This window comes from Arvicanthis niloticus, chromosome 1, assembly GCF_011762505.2.
Source record: "Arvicanthis niloticus isolate mArvNil1 chromosome 1, mArvNil1.pat.X, whole genome shotgun sequence".
Taxonomy (NCBI): domain Eukaryota; kingdom Metazoa; phylum Chordata; class Mammalia; order Rodentia; family Muridae; genus Arvicanthis; species Arvicanthis niloticus.
Genome location: NC_047658.1, coordinates 116,801,986 through 116,811,368, shown reverse-complemented (window position 1 = coordinate 116,811,368; position 9,383 = coordinate 116,801,986). Strand labels below are relative to the sequence as shown.

Genomic DNA, 9,383 nt, shown 5'->3' with positions numbered 1-9,383 from the left:
CCCCCAGCGGATGTGCATGGGTTCCTGATCCTGAATCAAGGCTATTGAGGGTTGTGCATGATGGACTTGTATGACCTTCAGTAAAATCACCTCTTCCTGGGCTTCTTTACCTCATTAGTTAAAGTGGCTTTGCAAAAAAAAAAAAAAAAAAAAAAGCAAAGCATCAGAACCCTCTTATTTAATGGTATATTGAGTACATAACATCTCTACATCAGGTGTATAACAGAGTTGGCGCTCCAGCTAAGGTAGGAGAGAGAGAGAGCCAAAATGAGCACCTCTGTCACCTCTCTTACTCACTCTTGTCCTTGTTGTCCTCTTCTGTCCCAGGATGCCCCTGCTGTGATCCTAAATTTGATGCTTTCAAACTGATTTTTTAAAAAAGAAATTATGTACTTAAGAAAATTTACACATTCAATGCATTTTTAATTCGGGACATGGAAATAGATTTTTCTTTCTTTTGTTTTTCCCTTTTCTTTCATTGATATTAAAATTCTTTCAGTCTCCTTTAAGCTGAAGCTGAGCTCAGGATCCTCTGTCATCTGTCAGGTCTCATCAGGGGTGTGTGACTTGTCCATTGTCCTCATGGGGGGGGGTGGGAGGAAATTGAGGTTCAATGCAAAGGAACACAGGCTGGATCTCCAGCCTCATTGTCACCTTTCTAAATCTAAATTCCCTGAGGAAGGGGAACTGCTGAAAAGGGAATCTGAGTAGGGATCCCACCAACTTGTCTGTGGCCAGATGTGTGGCCATACAGGGGATGCACATGCTAAGTCTTCACCTTGAGTGGATACACCTCTGAGTGGCTGCAGAACAGTTAGGCCTCAGCTACGGGCAACCAGCCTGGTAAAATACCCATGAGAGTGAGAGACTCAGATACTGAACTAAGTGTACTTGGATTCACCTTGTTCTCTCTCCAGCCACATTTTCATGAGCTTGTATATCCGAGGCCCCATGCTATGGCTGTACTTAATCACCATGTGGTTAAGTGGACAGCATTTCAGAAATCATTTCAGCACAAGGGAGGTCAATGTCTAAGATGACCAGACTGGAGGACTAGATCGAGATGAGCTGTCTGGAGGAGGTGGCAGCAGCATCACCAGGCTTTGATGACTGGATAGAGTGAGCTCAATACGTAGAGTTGGATGGGGAGAGTCGTGAGCATAGGGTGGTTGTGGGTACCAACAGGAGAGATGAATGAATTCGTTTGCGTAGAACCTCTGTTTCTATCTAATGTGGTGGTCTTGGCCTCAGGGCCAGGATGTATCTGTGACAGTCTCAGAGGCTCTGGTGACCTCATGGGCTTTTCTGTCCTCCAGGAGTGGGAGGAGGAGAGTGTCAAAAGCCCGAATCCTATGAGGAATCATGGTGTGAGGAGTTGACTGAGTCAGGCTCAGTGGTACCCAAGTTTACTTAGTTCAGCATCTGAGTCTCTCACCTCTATGTTTATTTTGTGGGCAGACTAGACTGGTTGTCCAGAGCTGCTACCTACCTGTTTCACACCCACTCAGGGACTTAAGGTGGGGAATTAGCCTGTGCATCCCCTTCATGGCTGCTTAGAATGTTCATAGGTGAGGATGGTTAGGCTAAACTCCCAAAGGGCCAGAAGCTGTATTTCTGTAGTGGCTGAGCAGGAGCCTCTCAGCTCTGGGATTGAACACTAATTTGAGACCCCAAATTCAGCCCATATCCTGGAGTAGCTCCAAAAAAGTGGTTTGTGTGGGGTGTCTTCATGCTGGATCTGGGTAAAAGGATGTTCTCTGTCCTTAAAATCCAGTACCTCTCTCCTCCACAGACCCATCCTACAGTTGTCTTCCTGGGGATGGGACAGTCTAGGGAAGGAAGCTTTCACAGGACTAGCTATGAGTATTGACACTATAATTTGCTAGCTGGACTTGTGTAAGTGATGATCACCTATTTAAACCTCAATTTTCTTACCTGAAAGATGGGGCTATAATTGGAGTCTTATGTAAAGTATATAAACCCATAGAACCAAACACACGGAACTTAGTTTGAGGGTCAGGCCTGAGGAAACAGGTCCCAGGAGAGCTGAGCCTTACAGAGAACAAGAGAAGAAGATGTTCTTAGCAGGCAAGTGTGCTGCCTTACCAGGCACAGACTGGAGCCTTTGAGATCTTTCTAGTCAACAGGAATAAATAGACTCTGGCCTAGCCATTCCTTCCTGAGTCAGCCATGTAGCCAGGCAGCCTGGACCTCACCTCACCTCAGTGGCACAGCACAGGTTTACAGGACCCTTCCTGGACCTACGTTCATAGATATCTTGTTATTATAACCAGAGCCTGGTGTCTGAGTGAGGCTAGGAATGGCTCTTCATGGGCAGCTCCAGAGGCGGGCAGGGAGAGTCACCCCCTTCTGGTTTCCATCACAAACTACACTTCTTCCTTGAAGATGGAGGCTGCTCAGGAGGATAGCCCAGCACTGGTTTATATGGATTTGGAGGGAGTGAGGACTGTCCTTACACTGGGCAAGCACCCTGAGGAGTTGAGGGAGAGAACCTGGTGTCAGAGCTGCACACTTGTAATCTTAGCACCCAGGAGGATTAGGCTAGCTTGGCCTGTATAGTGAGACTCTGTCTGAAAAATGACAAACCAACCAAACTAAAACAGCAACCCCCCAAGTCCCCCACCCAAACAATCCTCTTTAAAGAATCACAAACAATAAATAACATTGAAAAACCACTAGCAACCCATAACAAAAATAATCACTACTAAAACAAGGACTCAAGCGAGAGGATTCCAGGCTGGGGTACTTAGCTCCAAGGTGATAAGCCAAGTGCCATGGTCTCAGTTTCCCCAGCACAGTTTTCTGCTCATCAGAGACCTTAAGCTAGGGTTGGCAGACTTCAATGCTGAGGGACTGAGGGTATGTGAATGAATTGGCTAGGTCAGACTGTGTGTGTGTATGTGTGTGTCTGTTTGTAACTGTGTTAGTTGTGTTAGTGACTTTGTCAAGCTCTGTGTGTGTGTTTGTGACTGTGTATGTTTGTGACTGTGTCAAGCTGTGTGTGTGTGTGTGTGTGTGTGTGAGTGAAGGGGAGGTGTCTATAAAGAGCTGGAGAGAGAGAGAGAGAGAGAGAGAGAGAGAGAGAGAGAGAGAGAGAGAGAATGTGTCCGTGAGGAGCTGTAAAAGGTGTGTGTGCATGCATGTGCATTTATGTTCATGGAGAATTGTAAAGCACACGTCCAGTTTAAAGGGGGGTAGTTGCTGTTCCACACCAGCTGCTGTTGCCATGGAGATATGCAGGCTTTGAGTTGCCAGATCCTCAGATATTTTAAAAATAGCTAGAAATCTGGACATTTTTGTGTGTGAAAATTTTCCAATTGTGTAGGCGACCCTTCCTCCTACCTTCTGGAATCCCATTGCCTTCTCTGTTTCTACCACTTATGGGGGCCACAGGCTCCATGGAGTGATTCCTTGGAGAGAAAGGTACGACTGTGTACTGCCTTAGCCATGAGCCTCCTTCTCGCTGGCTGTGAAGGCCATTTTTGTTGTCAACTTGACTACATCTGGAATGAATTAAAACCCGACAAGCTGGGCACATCTGTGAGGGATTTTTTTCTTAATTAAATCATTTGAAGTGAGAAGACCCACTTTTGATTGGATCTCCTGAAATGGGAAGGTTCACCTTTAATTTGGTTCACGCCTTCTGCTGGCAGTCTATTTAAAGGACATGGAAGAAAGAAACCTACTCTTTGTGCTTGCTTGCTCTTGATGGGAAGTCCATTCCTTCACTGGCATTAGAGCCAACTTCTCTGGGATTTCAGTGTATACTGAAGACTGGCTGTGACATCCAGCTTCACAGACAGAACAACTATTGGCTTCTTTAATCTTTTGTTGGACTAGCTGGACCACAGCCTGTAAGTCATTCTTATAAAAGACACACACACACACACACACACACACACACACACACACACACACACTCCAAGCACACACTTTATCTCTCTCTATAAACTCCTTCTATAAGTTCTGTTTCTCTAGAGAACCCCAAGTACTACAGATTTTGGTACCAGAAGTGATTGTAGAACAAGAAGTATAAGGATAACTTTTTAAAGTATCTGGGGCTAGAGAGATGGCTCAGCAGTTAAGAGCACTGACTGCTCTGCCAGAGGTCCTGAGTTCAATTCCCAGCAACCACTTGGTGGCTCACAACCATCCCTGTAATGAGATTCGATGCACTCTTCTAGTGTGTGTCTGAAGACAGTTGCAGTGTACTCATATAAATAAATAAATAAATAAATAAATAAATAAATAAATATTTAAAAGGTATCTGAAATAGGCTTTAGGCTTTACAATTTTCCAACACTTACAGTTACTGAAGCCTCTTCTTGAAGCTTGGAGACACTGAAAGCCCACGGGGTGAACTATTTTACAAAACTAAGGCAACAAATACATTTGATTATCCTGATCCATCAATTGTGAGAGACAACAGGTTTGGATCTCTCTCTCTATATATATCACTTTTGACAGTTTGAAGAAGAATAATGAAAATTATGATGCTGGTAGGTTGCTCCTAGCATCTCTGGATAAACTGACAGAGGAAAAGAATGGGCTCCATCATAAGGTTAACTTCTAGCATCCTCTAGCATCTCAGAATACAGTGAGGGACAAGGAACTCAGTGATGAGACTGATAGCTCTAGATGCACATAAACACTCTACTGGTTTCTAAGTCTGCCCTGGAGGAGAATCTTCTCTCCAGCAGCCACAGAGCTCAAGGTGCAGAAAATCAAACTGAAACCTTCATTTTAAGGTTGGCTGAATTACAGTGAAAATTCAAAACCCGGCTTCAGATGGTGTTGGCAGTAAAAGAAAGGACATTAATTGGTACAGAATGAAACCCTGTAACTTGGGATGGAGATGTGTAGGAGGACCCCACTGAAGCTGAGAACTTTAAACATCAGATTCTCAAGGATTCCTCTTACCTGAGGAAGTAGTCTCTCCAACCTCAGCAGATGTGCTCCCATCTCCACCTCCTGCCTTTTCCATCTCCAACTGAGGGAATTAATCCTTCATTGTCTGCTAATCTAGCACTGACTTTCTCTGAAAAAAATGTCAGGCAAGACAGTTACTGATGTCCCTCAGGGCCCACCCATAGTTACCATTAGACCTATAATCAGAGTTAAGGTGAAACACTCTTAGAGGGGAGATGGGAAGTGTAGTTCATGAAGAGGGGAAGTACACGACTAAGGAGCTTAATGAGTTTGTTAGTTCACTCCAGCAGAAGTCTGGAGAATAGGTGTGGGGATGGATGTTAAGGGTGTGGGATAGAGGAGGTAGGAGTGTAAAACTGGATCAGACTGAGTTTATTGACATGGATCCTCTGAATGGAAATTCTAGGTTTAATAAGGAAGTTCACACAGTTTTTGAATGGTTGGTTGAGGCATTTATCAAAAGATAATGAAAAGAAAAAATTTCTGAAAAGGAGTTGGAGATCCTGCTATCCCTTGGCTTAGTGTTGATGATGGATTTTAAGGTTCAGGGAAATTACAGTGCTAGAGTGGATACACTGTGTAAAACCTAATCCACAATGTGAAGGCCCAGAAGACACGCCCTTCATGAATCCCCTAAGACACAAACTGGTGAGAGGGGCACCAGCACATTGGAAGAGCTTTGTTGTTGCCCTTTTCCTTGTGCCAGACCTTAGGGTTGGAGACACTGCCACTGGGTTGGATGAATTAAGTGCAAAGGGTTTAATTGGGTCTCAAAGTAGCAGGGCCCAGGTAGCAGCATTGAATTGCCAAAAGCAAGGTGATTGCAGTTATTATAATGGGCAGCACAGACAAAACAATGTCCCTGATTGTCTAACCTGTAGTGGGCAGCACAGGCAAAGTGAATTTTATTTAGGCATGACACATATGGACCTTTGGTACTGGCTAATCAATCATGGTGTTTCCAGACATGAGATAGATTCATGGGCTGTAACCAATGGTCAGGGACTTTGGAAAAAGCATGATTGGAAAATTGGTGAGAATGACATCTGGGGAAGAAGTATGTGGATAGCTCTCTCTGAATGGACAAAAGGTGTGAAGATCCTTTAGTGCCACGTAAATGCTCACCAGAAGGTAAATTTTGCAGATGAGTTCATTTATCAAGTAGATCAGATGGCCTCTTCTGTTCTGTTCAACTCTTCCCCCCCAGCCATTCCTGTCATTGTCCAATGATCCCATGAATAAAGTGGCCATGGTGGCAGATAAAGATGGGGTTGGCAACATGGACTTGCCACTCACAGAGATTGTCCTGGCCATTGCTGCTTCTGAGTGCCAGATCTGTCAACAGCAGAGGCTAACACTGAGTCCCAGATATAGCACCATTTCTCAGGATGACCAACCTGGTGGCTGGTTGACTACATTGGACCACTTCCTCCATGGAAAGGACAACGCTTGTCCTTACTGCAGTATATATTTATTCTGCTTACGGATGTGCCTTTTGTCTTAGGTAGGGTTTTCATTGCTGTGAAGAGATACCATGACCACAACAACTTTTTTTTTTTTTTTAAAGATTTATTTATTTTATGTATGTGAGTACACTGTCGCTGTCTTCAGACACACCAGAAGAGGGCATTGGATCCCATTACAGATGGTTGTGAGCCACCATGCAGTTGCTGGGAATTGAACTCAGAACCTCTGGAAGAGCAGTCAGTGCTCTTAACCTCACGGCAACTCTTATAAAGGACAACATTTAATTGGGGCTGGCTTACAGGTTCAGAGTTTCAGTCCATTATCATCAAGGAAGGAGCCTGGCAGCACCCAGGCAGGCATGTGCAGGAGGAGCCAAGAGTTGTACGTCTTTATCAGAAGGCAGCTAAGTGAAGTCTACTGACTTCCAGGCAACTAGGAGGAGGGTCTCAAGCTCACCCCCAAAGTGACACACTTCTTTTAGCAAGGCTACACTTACTTCAACAAGCCACAATTCTTAATAGTGACACTCCCTGGGCCAAGCGTATACAAACCATTGTACCTTTCCTGCATGTAATTTTTCTGCCAAAACTTCCATCCGACTTACAGAATGCCATATCCACTGTTATGGTATTCTATATACTATTGCTTCTTACCAAGGAATTCGCATCACTGCCAGGGAAACGTGATAGTGGGCCCATAATCATGGAATAGAATCTACTGGTCTTACCATGTTCCCTACAATCCTGAAGCAGCTGGCCTGATAGAAAGATGGAATGGTCTTTTGAAGACACAGTTATAGTGCCAATTAGGTGGTAGCAGCCTGGAGGTCTTAGGCAGAAGGTTTATGCTTAGAATCAGCATCCAATATATGGTATGCTTCCTCCTATATCCAGGATCAATGGGTCCAGGAATCAAGGGGGTGGAAAAGGGAATAGATCCACACACTATCACCCCTAGTGACCCACTAGGGAAAAGTATGTTTCCTGTTCCCACAACCTTAAGTTCTGCTGCTCTATAAACTTAGTTCCAGAGCAGGGAGCACTCCTGCCGGGAGTCACAACAAATATTCCATTGAACCGGAAGCTCAGATTTCCCCCTGGCCACTTTGGACTTCTGATGTCCTTAAGCCACCAGTCTAAGAAAGGGATAACAGTGTTAGGAAGGGTAATTGATCCAGATTACCAAGGGGAAATTGGATTGCTTCTCTACAATGGAGGTAAGAAAATTTATGTCTGGAGCCCAGGAGATCATTTAGGGCATCTCTTGGTGCTACCATGTCCTTGTGATTAAAGTCAATTGGGAAACTACAACAACCTAATCTAAGCAGGCTGACAAAGGGCTTAGGCTTCATAAATGATGATATGGGTCATTTCTCTGTGAATAGAATAGACCTACTGAGGTGCTTGCTGACGGTGGAGGAAATACAGAATGGGTAGTAGAGGAAGGTAGTTATAAATACAAGCTAAGGCTGTGTGACCAGTTGCAGAAATGAAGATTATCATTGATATGAATGTTTCTGTCATATTTTGTTAGGAATGTGTACAGATATTTGTGTTTTCTTTCCTAAATTTCTTCTTTTTTTAAAATTATTTTTATTTTACATGTCTGAGTGTTTTCCATGTATGTATGTATATGTACATTCTGTGTACACTGCCCACAGAGGTCAGAAGAAGTCAGATCTCTAGAACTTGAGTTAGGATGACTGTGAGTCACCATGTGGATGCTGGGAACTGAATCTGAGTCCTCTGCAAGAACAAGCGCTGCTAACCACTGTAGCTGTCTCTTCAACCACTCAGTTTCTTTATTAAGACCTAAGGGTCTCGAATCCTCCCTGGGATGATATCCACAGTAGGAGTGGGTGGCTTTGGCACTGGACTACATTCCTTGACATCTTTATGTTTCTTGGCCCCAAGGCTCCGTTTTAGCTCCTCAAATGTCAATTCCTCAGAGAGGCCTTTCCAGACCACATGGTCTGGCAGAGCTCTTGTCTCCATCTTTCTATGTGCTACAATATGGTTTTTATAGCATCCTCAGATGCTTGAAGTCATGTGCTTGCTTGTCACTTGTCTTCCTCCTGTGGACTACAGGTTGTGACAGCAAGGCCTGACTGGCATACATGTCATCTTCAGCCTCATGACAGGCATCTGGTAGTTTCATGTTTAATAGACATATCTGGGGACAAAAGTCTAAATAGGAGGCTTTTAGACAATGTTTTGAGAGTCTTTTTATGATTAAAGATGGGATTGCAGAGCTGGCTCAGCAGCTAAGAGCACGGGCTGCTCTTCCAGAGGTCCTGAGTTCGATTCCCAGCAACCACATGGTGGCTCACAACCATCTGTGATGGGATCTGATGCCCTCTTCTGGTGTGTCTGAAGACAGCAAAAGTGTACTCACATACATAAAATAAATAAATAAATCTTTAATAAAAGAGGGAGGTCACCTCCCCTGCCTGTGGGGTATGTTTATAGCAGAGTTCAGCTCTCTGTTATCCTTTGGGGGCCTGGAAGCCCCTGGGTTGTTTTAAAAATGTGAGCTTAGCAGAGGCAGACATCAGCTCTGAATCTCGCTGTTGGGCCTCCAAGTCCTCAGCTGTAAAATGGGCACAGTGACAGTGGCCTGACGGGAGCTGTGAGAAGGGTGGACACTTGTGGGAGCGCTGGGAGGTGGTACGCCCATATCCTACAGAGGTTTGAGGTCCTAGTGTTTTGGGTTCTGACTGGAACCTTGAAGTTTATTGAGAAGTCTCCCGCACTAAACTGCATTTTCCTAGCCTGCCTTGCATTCTGCCCAAGGCTGGTGCACAGGCTTGCTTTGTCTCCCTCAGTGAAGTCAGTGGCAGAGGAGCTGAGTGATCAAGATGGGCTGAGTTGTCAGGAGCAGATGGTACCATAGAGAAGAAGCCACGATGCCGGGGGAGATGCTCCAAACCAACTCCATCGTCCCTAGGCCTCAGGCTTTCCTTTTGG

The 9,383-nt window shown here is 44.7% G+C and overlaps 1 long non-coding RNA gene across 1 annotated transcript in view; it reads left to right on the top strand.

The window, feature by feature from the left end:
• LOC143435207 (uncharacterized) overlaps positions 1–9,383 on the top strand; it is a 61,284-nt gene that overhangs the window by 20,207 nt on the left and 31,694 nt on the right. The window lies entirely within an intron of this gene.